Raw genomic sequence first — 12,118 nt, 5'->3', positions numbered from 1 at the left:
TTTAAGATCTATCTATTATATAACAGTCCTGTGAGTACCTAGATAACAAAAAGGAAATGCCTACAGCACACGGTATTCCCAGGCGGTCACCCATCCAAGTACTAACCGTGCCCTACTGAGCTTAACTACGGTGATCGGACGAGAACCGGTGCTTTCTCAGTGGTATGGCCGTAGACGACAGAACTGTGTAAGAAATAGATTTTATATAACAGTCCTGTGAGTACTTTGGTAACAAAAAGGAAATGCCTACAGCACACGGTATTCCGAAGCGGTCACCCATCCAAGTACTTACCGCGCCCTACTGAGCTTAACTTCGGTGATCGGACGAGAACCGGTGCTTTCTAAGTGGTATGGCCGTAGACGATAGAACTGTGTAAGATCTATCTATTATATAACAGTCCTGTGAGTACTTCGATGACAAAAATGAAATGCCTACAGCAGACGGTATTCCCAGGCGGTCACCCATCCAAGTACTAACCGCGCCCTACTGAGCTTAACTTCGGTGATCGGACGAGAACCGGTGCTTTCTCAGTGGTATGGCCGTAGACGACAGAACTGTGTAAGAAATATATATTATATAACAGTCCTGTGAGTACTTCGATGACAAAAAGGAAATGCCTACAGCACACGGTATTCCCAGGCGGTCACCCATCCAAGTACTAACCGCGCCCTACTGAGCTTAACTTCGGTGATCGGACGAGAACCGGTGCTTTCTCAGTGGTATGGCCGTAGACGATAGAACTGTGTAAGATCTATCTATTATATAACAGTCCTGTTAGTACTTCGAAAACAAAAAGTAAATGCCTACAGCACACGGTATTCCCAGGCGGTCACCCATCCAAGTACTAACCGCGCCCTACTGAGCTTAACTTCGGTGATCGGACGAGAACCGGTGCTTTCTCAGTGGTATGGCCGTAGACGATAGAACTGTTTAAGATCTATCTTTTTTATAACAGTCCTGTGAGTACCTCGATAACAAAAAGGAAATGCCTACAGCACACGGTATTCCCAGGCGGTCACCCGTCCAAGTACTAACCGTGCCATACTGACTTTAAGTTCTGTGATCGGACGAGAACTGGTGCTTTCTCAGTGGTATGGCCGTAAACGATAGAACTGTGTAACATCTATCTATTATATAACAGTCCTGTCAGTACCTCGATAACAAAAAGGAAATGCCTACAGCACACGGTATTCCGAAGCGGTCACCCATCCAAGTACTTACCGCGCCCTACTGAGCTTAACTTCGGTGATCGGACGAGAACCGGTGCTTTCTAAGTGGTATGGCCGTAGATGATAGAACTGTGTAAGATCTATCTATTTTATAACAGTCCTGTGAGTACTTCGATGACAAAAAGGAAATGCCTACAGCACACGGTATTCCCAGGCGGTCACCCATCCAAGTACTAACCGCGCCCTACTGAGCTTAAATTCGGTGATCGGACGAGAACCGGTGCTTTCTCAGTGGTATGGCCGTAACCGACAGAACTGTGTAAGAAATATATATTATATAACAGTCCCGTGAGTACTTCGATGACAAAAAGGAAATGCCTACAGCACACGGTATTCCCAGGCGGTCACCCATCCAAGTACTAACCGCGCCCTACTGAGCTTAACTTCGGTGATCGGACGAGAACCGGTGCTTTCTCAGTGGTATGGCCGTAGACGTTAGAACAGTTTAAGATCTATCTATTATATAACAGTCCTGTGAGTACCTCGATAACAAAAAGGAAATGCCTACAGCACACGGTATTCCCAGGCGGTCACCCGTCCAAGTACTAACCGTGCCCTACTGACTTTAAGTTCTGTGATCGGACGAGAACTGGTGCTTTCTCAGTGGTATGGCCGTAAACGATAGAACTGTGTAACATCTATCTACTATATAACAGTACTGTCAGTACCTCGATAACAAAAAGGAAATGCCAACAGCACACGGTATTCCGAAGCGGTCACCCATCCAAGTACTTACCGCGCCCTACTGAGCTTAAATTCGGTGATCGGACGAGAACCGGTGCTTTCTCAGTGGTATGGCCGTAGACGACAGAACTGTGTAAGAAATATATATTATATAACAGTCCTGTGAGTACTTCGATGACAAAAAGGAAATGCCTACAGCACACGGTATTCCCAGGCGGTCACCCATCCAAGTAATAACCGCGCCCTACTGAGCTTAACTTCGGTGATCGGACGAGAACCGGTGCTTTTTCAGTGGTATGGCCGTAGACGATAGAACTGTGTAAGATCTATCTATTATATAACAGTCCTGTTAGTACTTCGAAAACAAAAAGTAAATGCCTACAGCACACGGTATTCCCAGGCGGTCACCCATCCAAGTACTAACCGCGCCCTACTGAGCTTAACTTCGGTGATCGGACGAGAACCGGTGCTTTCTCAGTGGTATGGCCGTAGACGATAGAACTGTTTAAGATCTATCTGCTATAAAACAGTCCTGTGAGTACCTCGATAATAAAAAGGAAATGCCTACAGCACACGGTATTCCCAGGCGGTCACCCGTCCAACTACTAACCGTGCCCTACTGACTTTAAGTTCTGTGATCGGACGAGAACTGGTGCTTTCTCAGTGGTATGGCCGTAAACGATAGAACTGTGTAAGATCTATCTATTATATAACAGTCCTGTGAGTACTTCGATGACAAAAAGGAAATGCCTACAGCACACGGTATTCCCAGGCGGTCACCCATCCAAGTACTTACCGCGCCCTACTGAGCTTAACTTCGGTGATCGGACGAAAACCGGTGCTTTCTAAGTGGTATGGCCGTAGACGATAGAACTGTGTAAGATCTATCTATTATCTAACAGTCCTGTGAGTACTTCGATGACAAAAAGGAAATGCCTACAGCACACGGTATTCCCAGGCGGTCACCCATCCAAGTACTTACCGCGCCCTACTGAGCTTAACTTCGGTGATCGGACGAGAACCGGTGCTTTCTCAGTGGTATGGTCGTAGACGACAGAACTGTTTAAGATCTATCTATTATATAACAGTCCTGTGAGTACCTCGATAACAAAAAGGAAATGCCTACAGCACACGGTATTCCCAGGCGGTCACCCATCCAAGTACTAACCGTGCCCTACTGAGCTTAACTACGGTGATCGGACGAGAACCGGTGCTTTCTCAGTGGTATGGCCGTAGACGAGAGAACTGTTTAATATCTATCTATTATATAACAGTCCTGTGAGTACCTCGATAACAAAAAGGAAATGCCTACAGCACACGGTATTCCCAGGCGGTCACCCATCCAAGTACTAACCGTGCCCTACTGAGCTTAACTACGGTGATCGGACGAGAACCGGTGCTTTCTCAGTGGTATGGCCGTAGACGACAGAACTGTGTAAGATCTATCTATTATATAACAGTCCTGTGAGTACATCGATGACAAAAAGGAAATGCCTACAGCACACGGTATTCCCAGGCGGTCACCCATCCAAGTACTAACCGCGCCCTACTGAGCTTAACTTCGGTGATCGGACGAGAACCGGTGCTTTCTCAGTGGTATGGCCGTAGACGACAGAACTGTGTAAGAAATATATATTATATAACAGTCCTGTGAGTACTTCGATGACAAAAAGGAAATGCCTACAGCACACGGTATTCCCAGGCGGTCACCCATCCAAGTACTAACCGCGCCCTACTGAGCTTAACTTCGGTGATCGAACAAGAACCGGTGCTTTCTCAGTGGTATGGCCGTAGACGATAGAACTGTGTAAGATCTATCTATTATATAACAGTCCTGTTAGTACTTCGAAAACAAAAAGTAAATGCCTACAGCACACGGTATTCCCAGGCGGTCACCCATCCAAGTACTAACCGCGCCCTACTGAGCTTAACTTCGGTGATCGGACGAGAACCGGTGCTTTCTCAGTGGTATGGCCGTAGACGATAGAACTGTTTAAGATCTATCTATTATATAACAGTCCTGTGAGTACCTCGATAACAAAAAGGAAATGCCTACAGCACACGGTATTCCCAGGCGGTCACCCGTCCAAGTACTAACCGTGCCATACTGACTTTAAGTTCTGTGATCGGACGAGAACTGGTGCTTTCTCAGTGGTATGGCCGTAAACGATAGAACTGTGTAACATCTATCTATTATATAACAGTCCTGTCAGTACCTCGATAACAAAAAGGAAATGCCTACAGCACACGGTATTCCGAAGCGGTCACCCATTCAAGTACTTACCGCTTCCTAATGAGCTTAACTTCGGTGATCGGACGAGAACCGGTGCTTTCTAAGTGGTATGGCCGTAGACGATAGAACTGTGTAAGATCTATCTATTATATAACAGTCCTGTGAGTACTTCGATGACAAAAAGGAAATGCCTACAGCACACGGTATTCATAGGCGGTCACCCTTCCAAGTACTAACCGCGCCCTACTGAGCTTAACTTCGGTGATCGGACGAGAACCGGTGCTTTCTCAGTGGTATGGTCTTAGACGACAGAACTGTTTAAGATCTATCTATTATATAACAGTCCTGTGAGTACCTCGATAACAAAAAGGAAATGCCTACAGCACACGGTATTCCCAGGCGGTCACCCATCCAAGTACTAACCGTGCCCTACTGAGCTTAACTACGGTGATCGGACGAGAACCGGTGCTTTCTCAGTGGTATGGCCGTAGACGACAGAACTGTGTAAGAAATAGATTTTATATAACAGTCCTGTGAGTACTTTGGTAACAAAAAGGAAGGGCCTACAGCACACGGTATTCCGAAGCGGTCACCCATCCAAGTACTTACCGCGCCCTACTGAGCTTAACTTCGGTGATCGGACGAGAACCGGTGCTTTCTAAGTGGAATGGCCGTAGACGATAGAACTGTGTAAGATCTTTCTATTATATAACAGTCCTGTGAGTACTTCGATGACAAAAAGGAAATGCCTACAGCACACGTTATTCCCAGGCGGTCACCCATCCAAGTACTAACCGTGCCCTACTGAGCTTAACTACGGTGATCGGACGAGAACCGGTGCTTTCTCAGTGGTATGGCCGTAGACGACAGAACTGTGTAAGAAATAGATTTTATATAACAGTCCTGTGAGTACTTTGGTAACAAAAAGGAAATGAATACAGCACACGTTATTCCAAAGCGGTCACCCATCCAAGTACTTACCGCGCCCTACTGAGCTTAACTTCGGTGATCGGACGAGAACCGGTGCTTTCTAATTGGTATGGCCGTAGACGATAGAACTGTGTAAGATCTATCTATTATATAACAGTCCTGTGAGTACTTCGATGACAAAAAGGAAATGCCTACAGCACACGGTATTCCCAGGCGGTCACCCATCCAAGTACTAACCGCGCCCTACTGAGCTTAACTTCGGTGATCGGACGAGAACCGGTGCTTTCTCAGTGGTATGGCCGTAGACGACAGAACTGTGTAAGAAATATATATTATATAACAGTCCTGTGAGTACTTTGATGACAAAAAGGAAATGCCTACAGCACACGGTATTACCAGGCGGTCACCCATCCAAGTACTAACCGCGCCCTACTGAGCTTAACTTCGGTGATCGGACGAGAACCGGTGCTTTCTCAGTGGTATGGCCGTAGACGATAGAACTGTGTAAGATCTATCTATTATATAACAGTCCTGTTAGTACTTCGAAAACAAAAAGGAAATGCCTACAGCACACGGTATTCCCAGGCGGTCACCCATCCAAGTACTAACCGCGCCCTACTGAGCTTAACTTCAGTGATCGGACGAGAACCGGAGCTTTCTCAGTGGTATGGCCGTAGACGATAGAACTGTTTAAGATCTATCTATTATATAACAGTCCTGTGAGTACCTCGATAACAAAAAGGAAATGCCTACAGCACACGGTATTCCCAGGCGGTAACCCGTCCAAGTACTAACCGTGCCCTACTGACTTTAAGTTCTGTGATCGGACGAGAACTGGTGCTTTCTCAGTGGTATGGCCGTAAACGATAGAACTGTGTAACATCTATCTATTATATAACAGTCCTGTCAGTACCTCGATAACAAAAAGGAAATGCCTACAGCACACGGTATTCCGAAGCGGTCACCCATCCAAGTACTTACCGCGCCCTACTGAGCTTAACTTCGGTGATCGGACGAGAACCGGTGCTTTCTAAGTGGTATGGCCGTAGACGATAGAACTGTGTAAGATCTATCTATTATATAACAGTCCTGTGAGTACTTCGATGACAAAAAGGAAATGCCTACAGCACACGGTATTCCCAGGCGGTCACCCATCCAAGTACTAACCGCGCCCTACTGAGCTTAACTTCGGTGATCGGACGAGAACCGGTGCTTTCTCAGTGGTATGGTCGTAGACGACAGAACTGTTTAAGATCTATGTATTATATAACAGTCCTGTGAGTACCTCGATAACAAAAAGGAAATGCCTACAGCACACGGTATTCCCAGGCGGTCACCCATCCAAGTACTAACAGTGCCCTACTGAGCTTAACTACGGTGATCGGACGAGAACCGGTGCTTTCTCAGTGGTATGGCCGTAAACGACAGAACTGTGTAAGAAATAGATTTTATATAACAGTCCTGTGAGTACTTTGGTAACAAAAAGGAAATGGCTACAGCACACGGTATTCCGAAGCGGTCACCCATCCAAGTACTTACCGCGCCCTACTGAGCTTAACTTCGGTGATCGGACGAGAACCGGTGCTTTCTAAGTGGTATGGCCGTAGACGATAGAACTGTGTAAGAAATATATATTATATAACAGTCCTGTGAGTACTTCGATGACAAAAAGGAAATGCCTACAGCACACGGTATTCCTAGGCGGTCACCCATCCAAGTACTAACCGCGCCCTACTGAGCTTAACTTCGGTGATCGGACGAGAACCGGTGCTTTCTCAGTGGTATGGCCGTAGACGATAGAACTGTTTAAGATCTATCTATTATATAAGAGTCCTGTGAGTACCTCGATAACAAAAAGGAAATGCCTACAGCACACGGTATTCCCAGGCGGTCACCCGTCCAAGTACTAACCGTGCCATACTGACTTTAAGTTCTGTGATCGGACGAGAACTGGTGCTTTCTCAGTGGTATGGCCGTAAACGATAGAACTGTGTAACATCTATCTATTATATAACAGTCCTGTCAGTACCTCGATAACAAAAAGGAAATGCCTACAGCACACGGTATTCCGAAGCGGTCACCCATCCAAGTACTAACCGTGCCCTACTGAGCTTAACTACGGTGATCGGACGAGAACCGGTGCTTTCTAAGTGGTATGGCCGTAGACAATAGAACTGTGTAAGATCTATCTATTATATAACAGTCCTGTGAGTACTTCGATGACAAAAAGGAAATGCCTACAGCACACGGTATTCCCAGGCGGTCACCCATCCAAGTACTAACCGCGCCCTACTTAGCTTAAATTCGGTGATCGGACGAGAACCGGTGCTTTCTCAGTGGTATGGTCGTAGACGACAGAACTGTTTAAGATCTATCTATTATATAACAGTCCTGTGAGTACCTCGATAACAAAAAGGAAATGCCTACAGCACACGGTATTCCGAAGCGGTCACCCATCCAAGTACTTACCGCGCCCTACTGAGCTTAACTTCGGTGATCGGACGAGAACCGGTGCTTTCTAAGTGGTATGGCCGTAGACGATAGAACTGTGTAAGATCTATCTATTATATAACAGTCCTGTGAGTACTTCGATGACAAAAAGGAAATGCCTACAGCACACGGTATTCCCAGGCGGTCACCCATCCAAGTACTAACCGCGCCCTACTGAGCTTAACTTCGGTGATCGGACGAGAACCGGTGCTTTCTCAGTTGTATGGCCGTAGACGCCAGAACTGTGTAAGAAATATATATTATATAACAGTCCTGTGAGTACTTCGATGACAAAAAGGAAATGCCTACAGCACACGGTATTCCCAGGCGGTCACCCATCCAAGTACTAACCGCGCCCTACTGAGCTTAACTTCGGTGATCGGACGAGAACCGGTGCTTTCTCAGTGGTATGGCCGTAGACGATAGAACTGTGTAAGATCTATCTATTATATAACAGTCCTGTGAGTACTTCGGTAACAAAAAGGAAATGCCTACAGCACACGGTATTTCCAGGCGGTCACCCGTCCAAGTACTAACCGTGGCCTAATGAGCTTAACTACGGTAATCGGACGAGAACCGGTGCTTTCTCAGTGGTATGGCCGTAGACGACAGAACTGAGTAAGAAATACATTTTATATAACAGTCCTGTGAGTACTTCGGTAACAAAAAGGAAATGCCTACAGCACACGGTATTCCGAAGCGGTCACCCATCCAAGTACTTACCTCGCACTACTGAGCTTAACTTTGGTGATCGGACGAGAACCGGTGCTTTCTCAGTGGTATGGCCGTAGACGACAGAACTGTTTAAGATCTATCTATTATATAACAGTCCTGTGAGTACCACGATAACAAAAAGGAAATGCCTACAGCACACGGTATTCCCAGGCGGTCACCCATCCAAGTACTAACCGTGCCCTACTGAGCTTAACTACGGTGATCGGACGAGAACCGGTGCTTTCTCAGTGGTATGGCCGTAGACGACAGAACTGTGTAAGAAATAGATTTTATATAACAGTCCTGTGAGTACTTTGGTAACAAAAAGCAAATGCCTACAGCACACGGTATTCCGAAGCGGTCACCCATCCAAGTACTTAACGCGCCCTACTGAGCTTAACTTCGGTGATCGGACGAGAACCGGTGCTTTCTAAGTGGTATGGCCGTAGACGATAGAACTGTGTAAGATCTATCTATTATATAACAGTCCTGTGAGTACTTCGATGACAAAAAGGAAATGACTACGGCACACGGTATTCCCAGGTGGTCACCCATCCAAGTACTAACCGCGCCCTACTGAGCTTAACTTCGGTGATCGGACGAGAACCGGTGCTTTCTCAGTGGTATGGCCGTAGACGACAGAACTGTGTAAGAAATATATATTATATAACAGTCCTGTGAGTACTTCGATGACAAAAAGGAAATGCCTACAGCACACGGTATTCCCAGGCGGTCACCCATCCAAGTACTAACCGCGCCCTACTGAGCTTAACTTCGGTGATCGGACGAGAACCGGTGCTTTCTCAGTGGTATGGCCGTAGACGATAGAACTGTGTAAGGTCTATCTATTATATAACAGTCCTGTGAGTACATCGATAAGAAAAAGGAAATGCGTACAGCACACGGTATTCCCAGGCGGTCACCCGTCCAAGTACTAACCGTGCCCTACTGACTTTAAGTTCTGTGATCGGACGAGAACTGGTGCTTTCTCAGTGGTATGGCCGTAAACGATAGAACTGTGTAACATCTATCTATTATATAACAGTACTGTCAGTACCTCGATAACAAAAAGAAAATGCCAACAGCACACGGTATTCCGAAGCGGTCACCCGTCCAAGTACTAACCGTGCCATACTGACTTTAAGTTCTGTGATCGGACGAGAACTGGTGCTTTCTCAGTGGTATGGCCGTAAACGATAGAACTGTTTAAGATCTATCTATTATATAACAGTCCTGTGAGTACCTCGATAACAAAAAGGAAATGCCTACAGCACACGGTATTCCCAGGCGGTCACCCGTCCAAGTACTAACCGTGCCCTACTGACTTTAAGTTCTGTGATCGGACGAGAACTGGTGCTTTCTCAGTGGTATGGCCGTAAACGATAGAACTGTGTAACATCTATCTATTATATAACAGTCCTGTCAGTACCTCGATAACAAAAAGGAAATGCCTACAGCACACGGTATTCCGAAGCGGTCACCCGTCCAAGTACTAACCGTGCCCTACTGACTTTAAGTTCTGTGATCGGACGAGAACCGGTGCTTTCTAAGTGGTATGGCCGTAGACGATAGAACTGTGTAAGATCTATCTATTATCTAACAGTCCTGTGAGTACTTCGATGACAAAAAGGAAATGCCTACAGCACACGGTATTCCCAGGCGGTCAGCCATAAAAGTACTAACCGCGCCCTACTGAGCTTAACTTCGGTGATCGGACGAGAACCGGTGCTTTCTCAGTGGTATGGTCATAGACGACAGAACTGTTTAAGATCTATCTATTATATAACAGTCCTGTGAGTACCTCGATAACAAAAAGGAAATGCCTAGAACACACGGTATTCCCAGGCGGTCACCCATCCAAGTACTAACCGTGCCCTACTGAGCTTAACTACTGTGATCGGACGAGAACCGGTGCTTTCTCAGTGGTATGGCCGTAGATGACAGAACTGTGTAAGAAATAGATTTTATATAACAGTCCTGTGAGTACTTTGGTAACAAAAAGGAAATGCCTACAGCACACGGTATTCTGAAGCGGTCACCCATCCAAGTACTTACCGCGCCCTACTGAGCTTAACTTCGGTGATCGGACGAGAACCGGTGCTTTCTAAGTGGTATGGCCGTACACGATAGAACTGTGTAAGATCTATCTATTATATAACAGTCCTGTGAGTACTTCGATGACAAAAAGGAAATGCCTACAGCACACGGTATTCCCAGGCGGTCACCCATCCAAGTACTAACCGCGCCCTACTGAGCTTAACTTCGGTGATCGGACGAGAATCGGTGCTTTCTCAGTGGTATGGCCGTAGACGACAGAACTGGGTAAGAAATATATATTATATAACAGTCCTGTGAGTACTTTGATGACAAAAATGAAATGCCTACAGCACACGGTATTCCGAAGCGGTCACCCATCCAAGTACTTACCGTGCCCTACTGAGCTTAACTTCGGTGATGCGACGAGAACCGGTGCTTTCTAAGTGGTATGGCCGTAGACGATAGAACTGTGTAAGATCTATCTATTATATAACAGTCCTGTGAGTACTTCGATGACAAAAAGGAAATGCCTACAGCACACGGTATTCCCAGGCGGTCACCCATCCAAGTACTAACTGCGCCCTACTGAGCTTAAATTCGGTGATCGGACGAGAACCGGTGCTTTCTCAGTGGTATGGTCGTAGACGACAGAACTGTTTAAGATCTATCTATTATATAACAGTCCTGTGAGTACCTCGATAACAAAAAGGAAATGCCTACAGCACACGGTATTCCCAGGCGGTCACCCATCCAAGTACTAACCGTGCCCTACTGAGCTTAACTACGGTGATCGGACGAGAACCGGTGCTTTCTCAGTGGTATGGCCGTAGACGACAGAACTGTGTAAGAAATAGATTTTATATAACAGTCCTGTGAGCACTTTGGTAAGAAAAAGGAAATGCCTACAGCACACGGTATTCCGAAGCGGTCACTCATCCAAGTACTTACCGCGCCCTACTGAGCTTAACTTCGGTGATCGGACGAGAACCGGTGCTTTCTAAGTGGTATGGCCGTAGATGATAGAACTGTGTAAGATCTATCTATTATATAACAGTCCTGTGAGTACTTCGATGACAAAAAGGAAATGCCTACAGCAAACGGTATTCCCAGGCGGTCACCCATCCAAGTACTAACCGCGCCCTACTGAGCTTAACTTCGGTGATCGGACGAGAACCGGTGCTTTCTAAGTGGTATGGCCGTAGACGATAGAACTGTGTAAGATCTATCTATTATATAACAGTCCTGTGAGTACTTCGATGACAAAAAGGAAATGCCTACAGCACACGGTATTCCGAAGCGGTCACCCATCCAAGTACTTACCGTGCCCTACTGAGCTTAACTTCGGTGATGGGACGAGAACCGGTGCTTTCTAAGTGGTATGGCCGTAGACGATAGAACTGTGTAAGATCTATCTATTATATAACAGTCCTGTAAGTACTTCGATGACAAAAAGGAAATGCCTACAGCACACGGTATTCCCAGGCGGTCACCCATCCAAGTACTAACCGCGCCCTACTGAGCTTAAATTCGGTGATCGGACGAGAACAGGTGCTTTCTCAGTGGTATGGTCGTAGACGACAGAACTGTTTAAGATCTATCTATTATATACCAGTCCTGTGAGTACCTCGATAACAAAAAGGAAATGCCTACAGCACACGGTATTCCCAGGCGGTCACCCATCCAAGTACTAACCGTGCCCTACTGAGCTTAACTACGGTGATCGGACGAGAACCGGTGCTTTCTCAGTGGTATGGCCGTAGACGACAGAACTGTGTAAGAAATAGATTTTATATAACAGTC

The 12,118-nt window shown here is 46.3% G+C and overlaps 51 non-coding genes and 14 pseudogenes across 51 annotated transcripts; all 65 read right to left on the bottom strand.

Moving 5' to 3' along the window:
- Positions 1–57: 57 nt before the first annotated feature.
- LOC125563394 lies at positions 58–176 on the bottom strand. The gene has a single exon (XR_007308412.1). It is a non-coding gene; the product is annotated as a 5S ribosomal RNA (ribosomal RNA).
- Positions 177–243: 67 nt separating this feature from the next.
- Positions 244–362, bottom strand: LOC125565546. The gene has a single exon (XR_007310558.1). It is a non-coding gene; the product is annotated as a 5S ribosomal RNA (ribosomal RNA).
- A 67-nt stretch (positions 363–429) lies between these two features.
- Positions 430–548, bottom strand: LOC125564692. The gene has a single exon (XR_007309711.1). It is a non-coding gene; the product is annotated as a 5S ribosomal RNA (ribosomal RNA).
- Positions 549–615: 67 nt separating this feature from the next.
- Positions 616–734, bottom strand: LOC125565711. Its single transcript, XR_007310722.1, has one exon. It is a non-coding gene; the product is annotated as a 5S ribosomal RNA (ribosomal RNA).
- A 67-nt stretch (positions 735–801) lies between these two features.
- LOC125565700 lies at positions 802–920 on the bottom strand. The gene has a single exon (XR_007310711.1). It is a non-coding gene; the product is annotated as a 5S ribosomal RNA (ribosomal RNA).
- A 67-nt stretch (positions 921–987) lies between these two features.
- LOC125566949 lies at positions 988–1,106 on the bottom strand (annotated as a pseudogene).
- A 67-nt stretch (positions 1,107–1,173) lies between these two features.
- On the bottom strand, positions 1,174–1,292 carry LOC125565954. Its single transcript, XR_007310962.1, has one exon. It is a non-coding gene; the product is annotated as a 5S ribosomal RNA (ribosomal RNA).
- Positions 1,293–1,359: 67 nt separating this feature from the next.
- Positions 1,360–1,478, bottom strand: LOC125565269. The gene has a single exon (XR_007310284.1). It is a non-coding gene; the product is annotated as a 5S ribosomal RNA (ribosomal RNA).
- A 67-nt stretch (positions 1,479–1,545) lies between these two features.
- On the bottom strand, positions 1,546–1,664 carry LOC125565689. Its single transcript, XR_007310700.1, has one exon. It is a non-coding gene; the product is annotated as a 5S ribosomal RNA (ribosomal RNA).
- A 67-nt stretch (positions 1,665–1,731) lies between these two features.
- Positions 1,732–1,850, bottom strand: LOC125566690 (annotated as a pseudogene).
- A 67-nt stretch (positions 1,851–1,917) lies between these two features.
- Positions 1,918–2,036, bottom strand: LOC125566079. The gene has a single exon (XR_007311086.1). It is a non-coding gene; the product is annotated as a 5S ribosomal RNA (ribosomal RNA).
- Positions 2,037–2,103: 67 nt separating this feature from the next.
- LOC125565052 lies at positions 2,104–2,222 on the bottom strand. Its single transcript, XR_007310070.1, has one exon. It is a non-coding gene; the product is annotated as a 5S ribosomal RNA (ribosomal RNA).
- Positions 2,223–2,289: 67 nt separating this feature from the next.
- On the bottom strand, positions 2,290–2,408 carry LOC125565678. Its single transcript, XR_007310689.1, has one exon. It is a non-coding gene; the product is annotated as a 5S ribosomal RNA (ribosomal RNA).
- A 67-nt stretch (positions 2,409–2,475) lies between these two features.
- LOC125566822 lies at positions 2,476–2,594 on the bottom strand (annotated as a pseudogene).
- A 67-nt stretch (positions 2,595–2,661) lies between these two features.
- LOC125565085 lies at positions 2,662–2,780 on the bottom strand. The gene has a single exon (XR_007310103.1). It is a non-coding gene; the product is annotated as a 5S ribosomal RNA (ribosomal RNA).
- A 67-nt stretch (positions 2,781–2,847) lies between these two features.
- LOC125564226 lies at positions 2,848–2,966 on the bottom strand. Its single transcript, XR_007309246.1, has one exon. It is a non-coding gene; the product is annotated as a 5S ribosomal RNA (ribosomal RNA).
- Positions 2,967–3,033: 67 nt separating this feature from the next.
- On the bottom strand, positions 3,034–3,152 carry LOC125563393. Its single transcript, XR_007308411.1, has one exon. It is a non-coding gene; the product is annotated as a 5S ribosomal RNA (ribosomal RNA).
- A 67-nt stretch (positions 3,153–3,219) lies between these two features.
- Positions 3,220–3,338, bottom strand: LOC125563392. The gene has a single exon (XR_007308410.1). It is a non-coding gene; the product is annotated as a 5S ribosomal RNA (ribosomal RNA).
- A 67-nt stretch (positions 3,339–3,405) lies between these two features.
- On the bottom strand, positions 3,406–3,524 carry LOC125565667. Its single transcript, XR_007310678.1, has one exon. It is a non-coding gene; the product is annotated as a 5S ribosomal RNA (ribosomal RNA).
- Positions 3,525–3,591: 67 nt separating this feature from the next.
- LOC125564240 lies at positions 3,592–3,710 on the bottom strand. Its single transcript, XR_007309260.1, has one exon. It is a non-coding gene; the product is annotated as a 5S ribosomal RNA (ribosomal RNA).
- Positions 3,711–3,777: 67 nt separating this feature from the next.
- On the bottom strand, positions 3,778–3,896 carry LOC125565656. The gene has a single exon (XR_007310667.1). It is a non-coding gene; the product is annotated as a 5S ribosomal RNA (ribosomal RNA).
- Positions 3,897–3,963: 67 nt separating this feature from the next.
- Positions 3,964–4,082, bottom strand: LOC125566948 (annotated as a pseudogene).
- Positions 4,083–4,149: 67 nt separating this feature from the next.
- LOC125566834 lies at positions 4,150–4,268 on the bottom strand (annotated as a pseudogene).
- A 67-nt stretch (positions 4,269–4,335) lies between these two features.
- On the bottom strand, positions 4,336–4,454 carry LOC125566401. The gene has a single exon (XR_007311408.1). It is a non-coding gene; the product is annotated as a 5S ribosomal RNA (ribosomal RNA).
- A 67-nt stretch (positions 4,455–4,521) lies between these two features.
- On the bottom strand, positions 4,522–4,640 carry LOC125563391. The gene has a single exon (XR_007308409.1). It is a non-coding gene; the product is annotated as a 5S ribosomal RNA (ribosomal RNA).
- A 67-nt stretch (positions 4,641–4,707) lies between these two features.
- Positions 4,708–4,826, bottom strand: LOC125565812. The gene has a single exon (XR_007310822.1). It is a non-coding gene; the product is annotated as a 5S ribosomal RNA (ribosomal RNA).
- Positions 4,827–4,893: 67 nt separating this feature from the next.
- On the bottom strand, positions 4,894–5,012 carry LOC125563993. Its single transcript, XR_007309012.1, has one exon. It is a non-coding gene; the product is annotated as a 5S ribosomal RNA (ribosomal RNA).
- A 67-nt stretch (positions 5,013–5,079) lies between these two features.
- On the bottom strand, positions 5,080–5,198 carry LOC125566599 (annotated as a pseudogene).
- A 67-nt stretch (positions 5,199–5,265) lies between these two features.
- LOC125565645 lies at positions 5,266–5,384 on the bottom strand. Its single transcript, XR_007310656.1, has one exon. It is a non-coding gene; the product is annotated as a 5S ribosomal RNA (ribosomal RNA).
- Positions 5,385–5,451: 67 nt separating this feature from the next.
- On the bottom strand, positions 5,452–5,570 carry LOC125564569. The gene has a single exon (XR_007309588.1). It is a non-coding gene; the product is annotated as a 5S ribosomal RNA (ribosomal RNA).
- A 67-nt stretch (positions 5,571–5,637) lies between these two features.
- On the bottom strand, positions 5,638–5,756 carry LOC125564198. Its single transcript, XR_007309218.1, has one exon. It is a non-coding gene; the product is annotated as a 5S ribosomal RNA (ribosomal RNA).
- Positions 5,757–5,823: 67 nt separating this feature from the next.
- On the bottom strand, positions 5,824–5,942 carry LOC125566778 (annotated as a pseudogene).
- Positions 5,943–6,009: 67 nt separating this feature from the next.
- Positions 6,010–6,128, bottom strand: LOC125565545. Its single transcript, XR_007310557.1, has one exon. It is a non-coding gene; the product is annotated as a 5S ribosomal RNA (ribosomal RNA).
- Positions 6,129–6,195: 67 nt separating this feature from the next.
- LOC125563861 lies at positions 6,196–6,314 on the bottom strand. The gene has a single exon (XR_007308880.1). It is a non-coding gene; the product is annotated as a 5S ribosomal RNA (ribosomal RNA).
- A 67-nt stretch (positions 6,315–6,381) lies between these two features.
- On the bottom strand, positions 6,382–6,500 carry LOC125565054. The gene has a single exon (XR_007310072.1). It is a non-coding gene; the product is annotated as a 5S ribosomal RNA (ribosomal RNA).
- Positions 6,501–6,567: 67 nt separating this feature from the next.
- Positions 6,568–6,686, bottom strand: LOC125565825. Its single transcript, XR_007310834.1, has one exon. It is a non-coding gene; the product is annotated as a 5S ribosomal RNA (ribosomal RNA).
- A 67-nt stretch (positions 6,687–6,753) lies between these two features.
- On the bottom strand, positions 6,754–6,872 carry LOC125563590. Its single transcript, XR_007308609.1, has one exon. It is a non-coding gene; the product is annotated as a 5S ribosomal RNA (ribosomal RNA).
- A 67-nt stretch (positions 6,873–6,939) lies between these two features.
- LOC125566947 lies at positions 6,940–7,058 on the bottom strand (annotated as a pseudogene).
- A 67-nt stretch (positions 7,059–7,125) lies between these two features.
- Positions 7,126–7,244, bottom strand: LOC125565370. Its single transcript, XR_007310384.1, has one exon. It is a non-coding gene; the product is annotated as a 5S ribosomal RNA (ribosomal RNA).
- A 67-nt stretch (positions 7,245–7,311) lies between these two features.
- Positions 7,312–7,430, bottom strand: LOC125566037. The gene has a single exon (XR_007311044.1). It is a non-coding gene; the product is annotated as a 5S ribosomal RNA (ribosomal RNA).
- A 67-nt stretch (positions 7,431–7,497) lies between these two features.
- LOC125565543 lies at positions 7,498–7,616 on the bottom strand. Its single transcript, XR_007310555.1, has one exon. It is a non-coding gene; the product is annotated as a 5S ribosomal RNA (ribosomal RNA).
- Positions 7,617–7,683: 67 nt separating this feature from the next.
- LOC125564609 lies at positions 7,684–7,802 on the bottom strand. Its single transcript, XR_007309628.1, has one exon. It is a non-coding gene; the product is annotated as a 5S ribosomal RNA (ribosomal RNA).
- A 67-nt stretch (positions 7,803–7,869) lies between these two features.
- LOC125565634 lies at positions 7,870–7,988 on the bottom strand. Its single transcript, XR_007310645.1, has one exon. It is a non-coding gene; the product is annotated as a 5S ribosomal RNA (ribosomal RNA).
- Positions 7,989–8,055: 67 nt separating this feature from the next.
- LOC125566717 lies at positions 8,056–8,174 on the bottom strand (annotated as a pseudogene).
- A 67-nt stretch (positions 8,175–8,241) lies between these two features.
- On the bottom strand, positions 8,242–8,360 carry LOC125566005. The gene has a single exon (XR_007311013.1). It is a non-coding gene; the product is annotated as a 5S ribosomal RNA (ribosomal RNA).
- Positions 8,361–8,427: 67 nt separating this feature from the next.
- On the bottom strand, positions 8,428–8,546 carry LOC125563390. The gene has a single exon (XR_007308408.1). It is a non-coding gene; the product is annotated as a 5S ribosomal RNA (ribosomal RNA).
- A 67-nt stretch (positions 8,547–8,613) lies between these two features.
- LOC125565921 lies at positions 8,614–8,732 on the bottom strand. Its single transcript, XR_007310929.1, has one exon. It is a non-coding gene; the product is annotated as a 5S ribosomal RNA (ribosomal RNA).
- A 67-nt stretch (positions 8,733–8,799) lies between these two features.
- On the bottom strand, positions 8,800–8,918 carry LOC125567250. Its single transcript, XR_007311774.1, has one exon. It is a non-coding gene; the product is annotated as a 5S ribosomal RNA (ribosomal RNA).
- Positions 8,919–8,985: 67 nt separating this feature from the next.
- Positions 8,986–9,104, bottom strand: LOC125565622. The gene has a single exon (XR_007310633.1). It is a non-coding gene; the product is annotated as a 5S ribosomal RNA (ribosomal RNA).
- A 67-nt stretch (positions 9,105–9,171) lies between these two features.
- Positions 9,172–9,290, bottom strand: LOC125566771 (annotated as a pseudogene).
- Positions 9,291–9,357: 67 nt separating this feature from the next.
- On the bottom strand, positions 9,358–9,476 carry LOC125567093 (annotated as a pseudogene).
- A 67-nt stretch (positions 9,477–9,543) lies between these two features.
- LOC125566689 lies at positions 9,544–9,662 on the bottom strand (annotated as a pseudogene).
- Positions 9,663–9,729: 67 nt separating this feature from the next.
- On the bottom strand, positions 9,730–9,848 carry LOC125567020 (annotated as a pseudogene).
- Positions 9,849–9,915: 67 nt separating this feature from the next.
- Positions 9,916–10,034, bottom strand: LOC125565974. The gene has a single exon (XR_007310982.1). It is a non-coding gene; the product is annotated as a 5S ribosomal RNA (ribosomal RNA).
- A 67-nt stretch (positions 10,035–10,101) lies between these two features.
- LOC125566440 lies at positions 10,102–10,220 on the bottom strand. Its single transcript, XR_007311449.1, has one exon. It is a non-coding gene; the product is annotated as a 5S ribosomal RNA (ribosomal RNA).
- Positions 10,221–10,287: 67 nt separating this feature from the next.
- On the bottom strand, positions 10,288–10,406 carry LOC125566218. Its single transcript, XR_007311225.1, has one exon. It is a non-coding gene; the product is annotated as a 5S ribosomal RNA (ribosomal RNA).
- A 67-nt stretch (positions 10,407–10,473) lies between these two features.
- On the bottom strand, positions 10,474–10,592 carry LOC125564353. The gene has a single exon (XR_007309372.1). It is a non-coding gene; the product is annotated as a 5S ribosomal RNA (ribosomal RNA).
- A 67-nt stretch (positions 10,593–10,659) lies between these two features.
- Positions 10,660–10,778, bottom strand: LOC125566571 (annotated as a pseudogene).
- A 67-nt stretch (positions 10,779–10,845) lies between these two features.
- On the bottom strand, positions 10,846–10,964 carry LOC125565990. Its single transcript, XR_007310998.1, has one exon. It is a non-coding gene; the product is annotated as a 5S ribosomal RNA (ribosomal RNA).
- Positions 10,965–11,031: 67 nt separating this feature from the next.
- On the bottom strand, positions 11,032–11,150 carry LOC125563388. The gene has a single exon (XR_007308406.1). It is a non-coding gene; the product is annotated as a 5S ribosomal RNA (ribosomal RNA).
- Positions 11,151–11,217: 67 nt separating this feature from the next.
- LOC125566457 lies at positions 11,218–11,336 on the bottom strand. Its single transcript, XR_007311466.1, has one exon. It is a non-coding gene; the product is annotated as a 5S ribosomal RNA (ribosomal RNA).
- A 67-nt stretch (positions 11,337–11,403) lies between these two features.
- On the bottom strand, positions 11,404–11,522 carry LOC125565743. The gene has a single exon (XR_007310754.1). It is a non-coding gene; the product is annotated as a 5S ribosomal RNA (ribosomal RNA).
- A 67-nt stretch (positions 11,523–11,589) lies between these two features.
- LOC125566437 lies at positions 11,590–11,708 on the bottom strand. Its single transcript, XR_007311446.1, has one exon. It is a non-coding gene; the product is annotated as a 5S ribosomal RNA (ribosomal RNA).
- A 67-nt stretch (positions 11,709–11,775) lies between these two features.
- On the bottom strand, positions 11,776–11,894 carry LOC125566110. The gene has a single exon (XR_007311117.1). It is a non-coding gene; the product is annotated as a 5S ribosomal RNA (ribosomal RNA).
- A 67-nt stretch (positions 11,895–11,961) lies between these two features.
- On the bottom strand, positions 11,962–12,080 carry LOC125563387. Its single transcript, XR_007308405.1, has one exon. It is a non-coding gene; the product is annotated as a 5S ribosomal RNA (ribosomal RNA).
- Positions 12,081–12,118: the final 38 nt, after the last annotated feature.

The sequence above is a fragment of the Nematostella vectensis genome, chromosome 5 (assembly GCF_932526225.1).
Source record: "Nematostella vectensis chromosome 5, jaNemVect1.1, whole genome shotgun sequence".
Lineage (NCBI taxonomy): Eukaryota > Metazoa > Cnidaria > Anthozoa > Actiniaria > Edwardsiidae > Nematostella > Nematostella vectensis.
The sequence above is the reverse complement of the archived record's forward strand: the minus strand, read 5'-3'. Positions and strand labels throughout refer to the sequence as shown.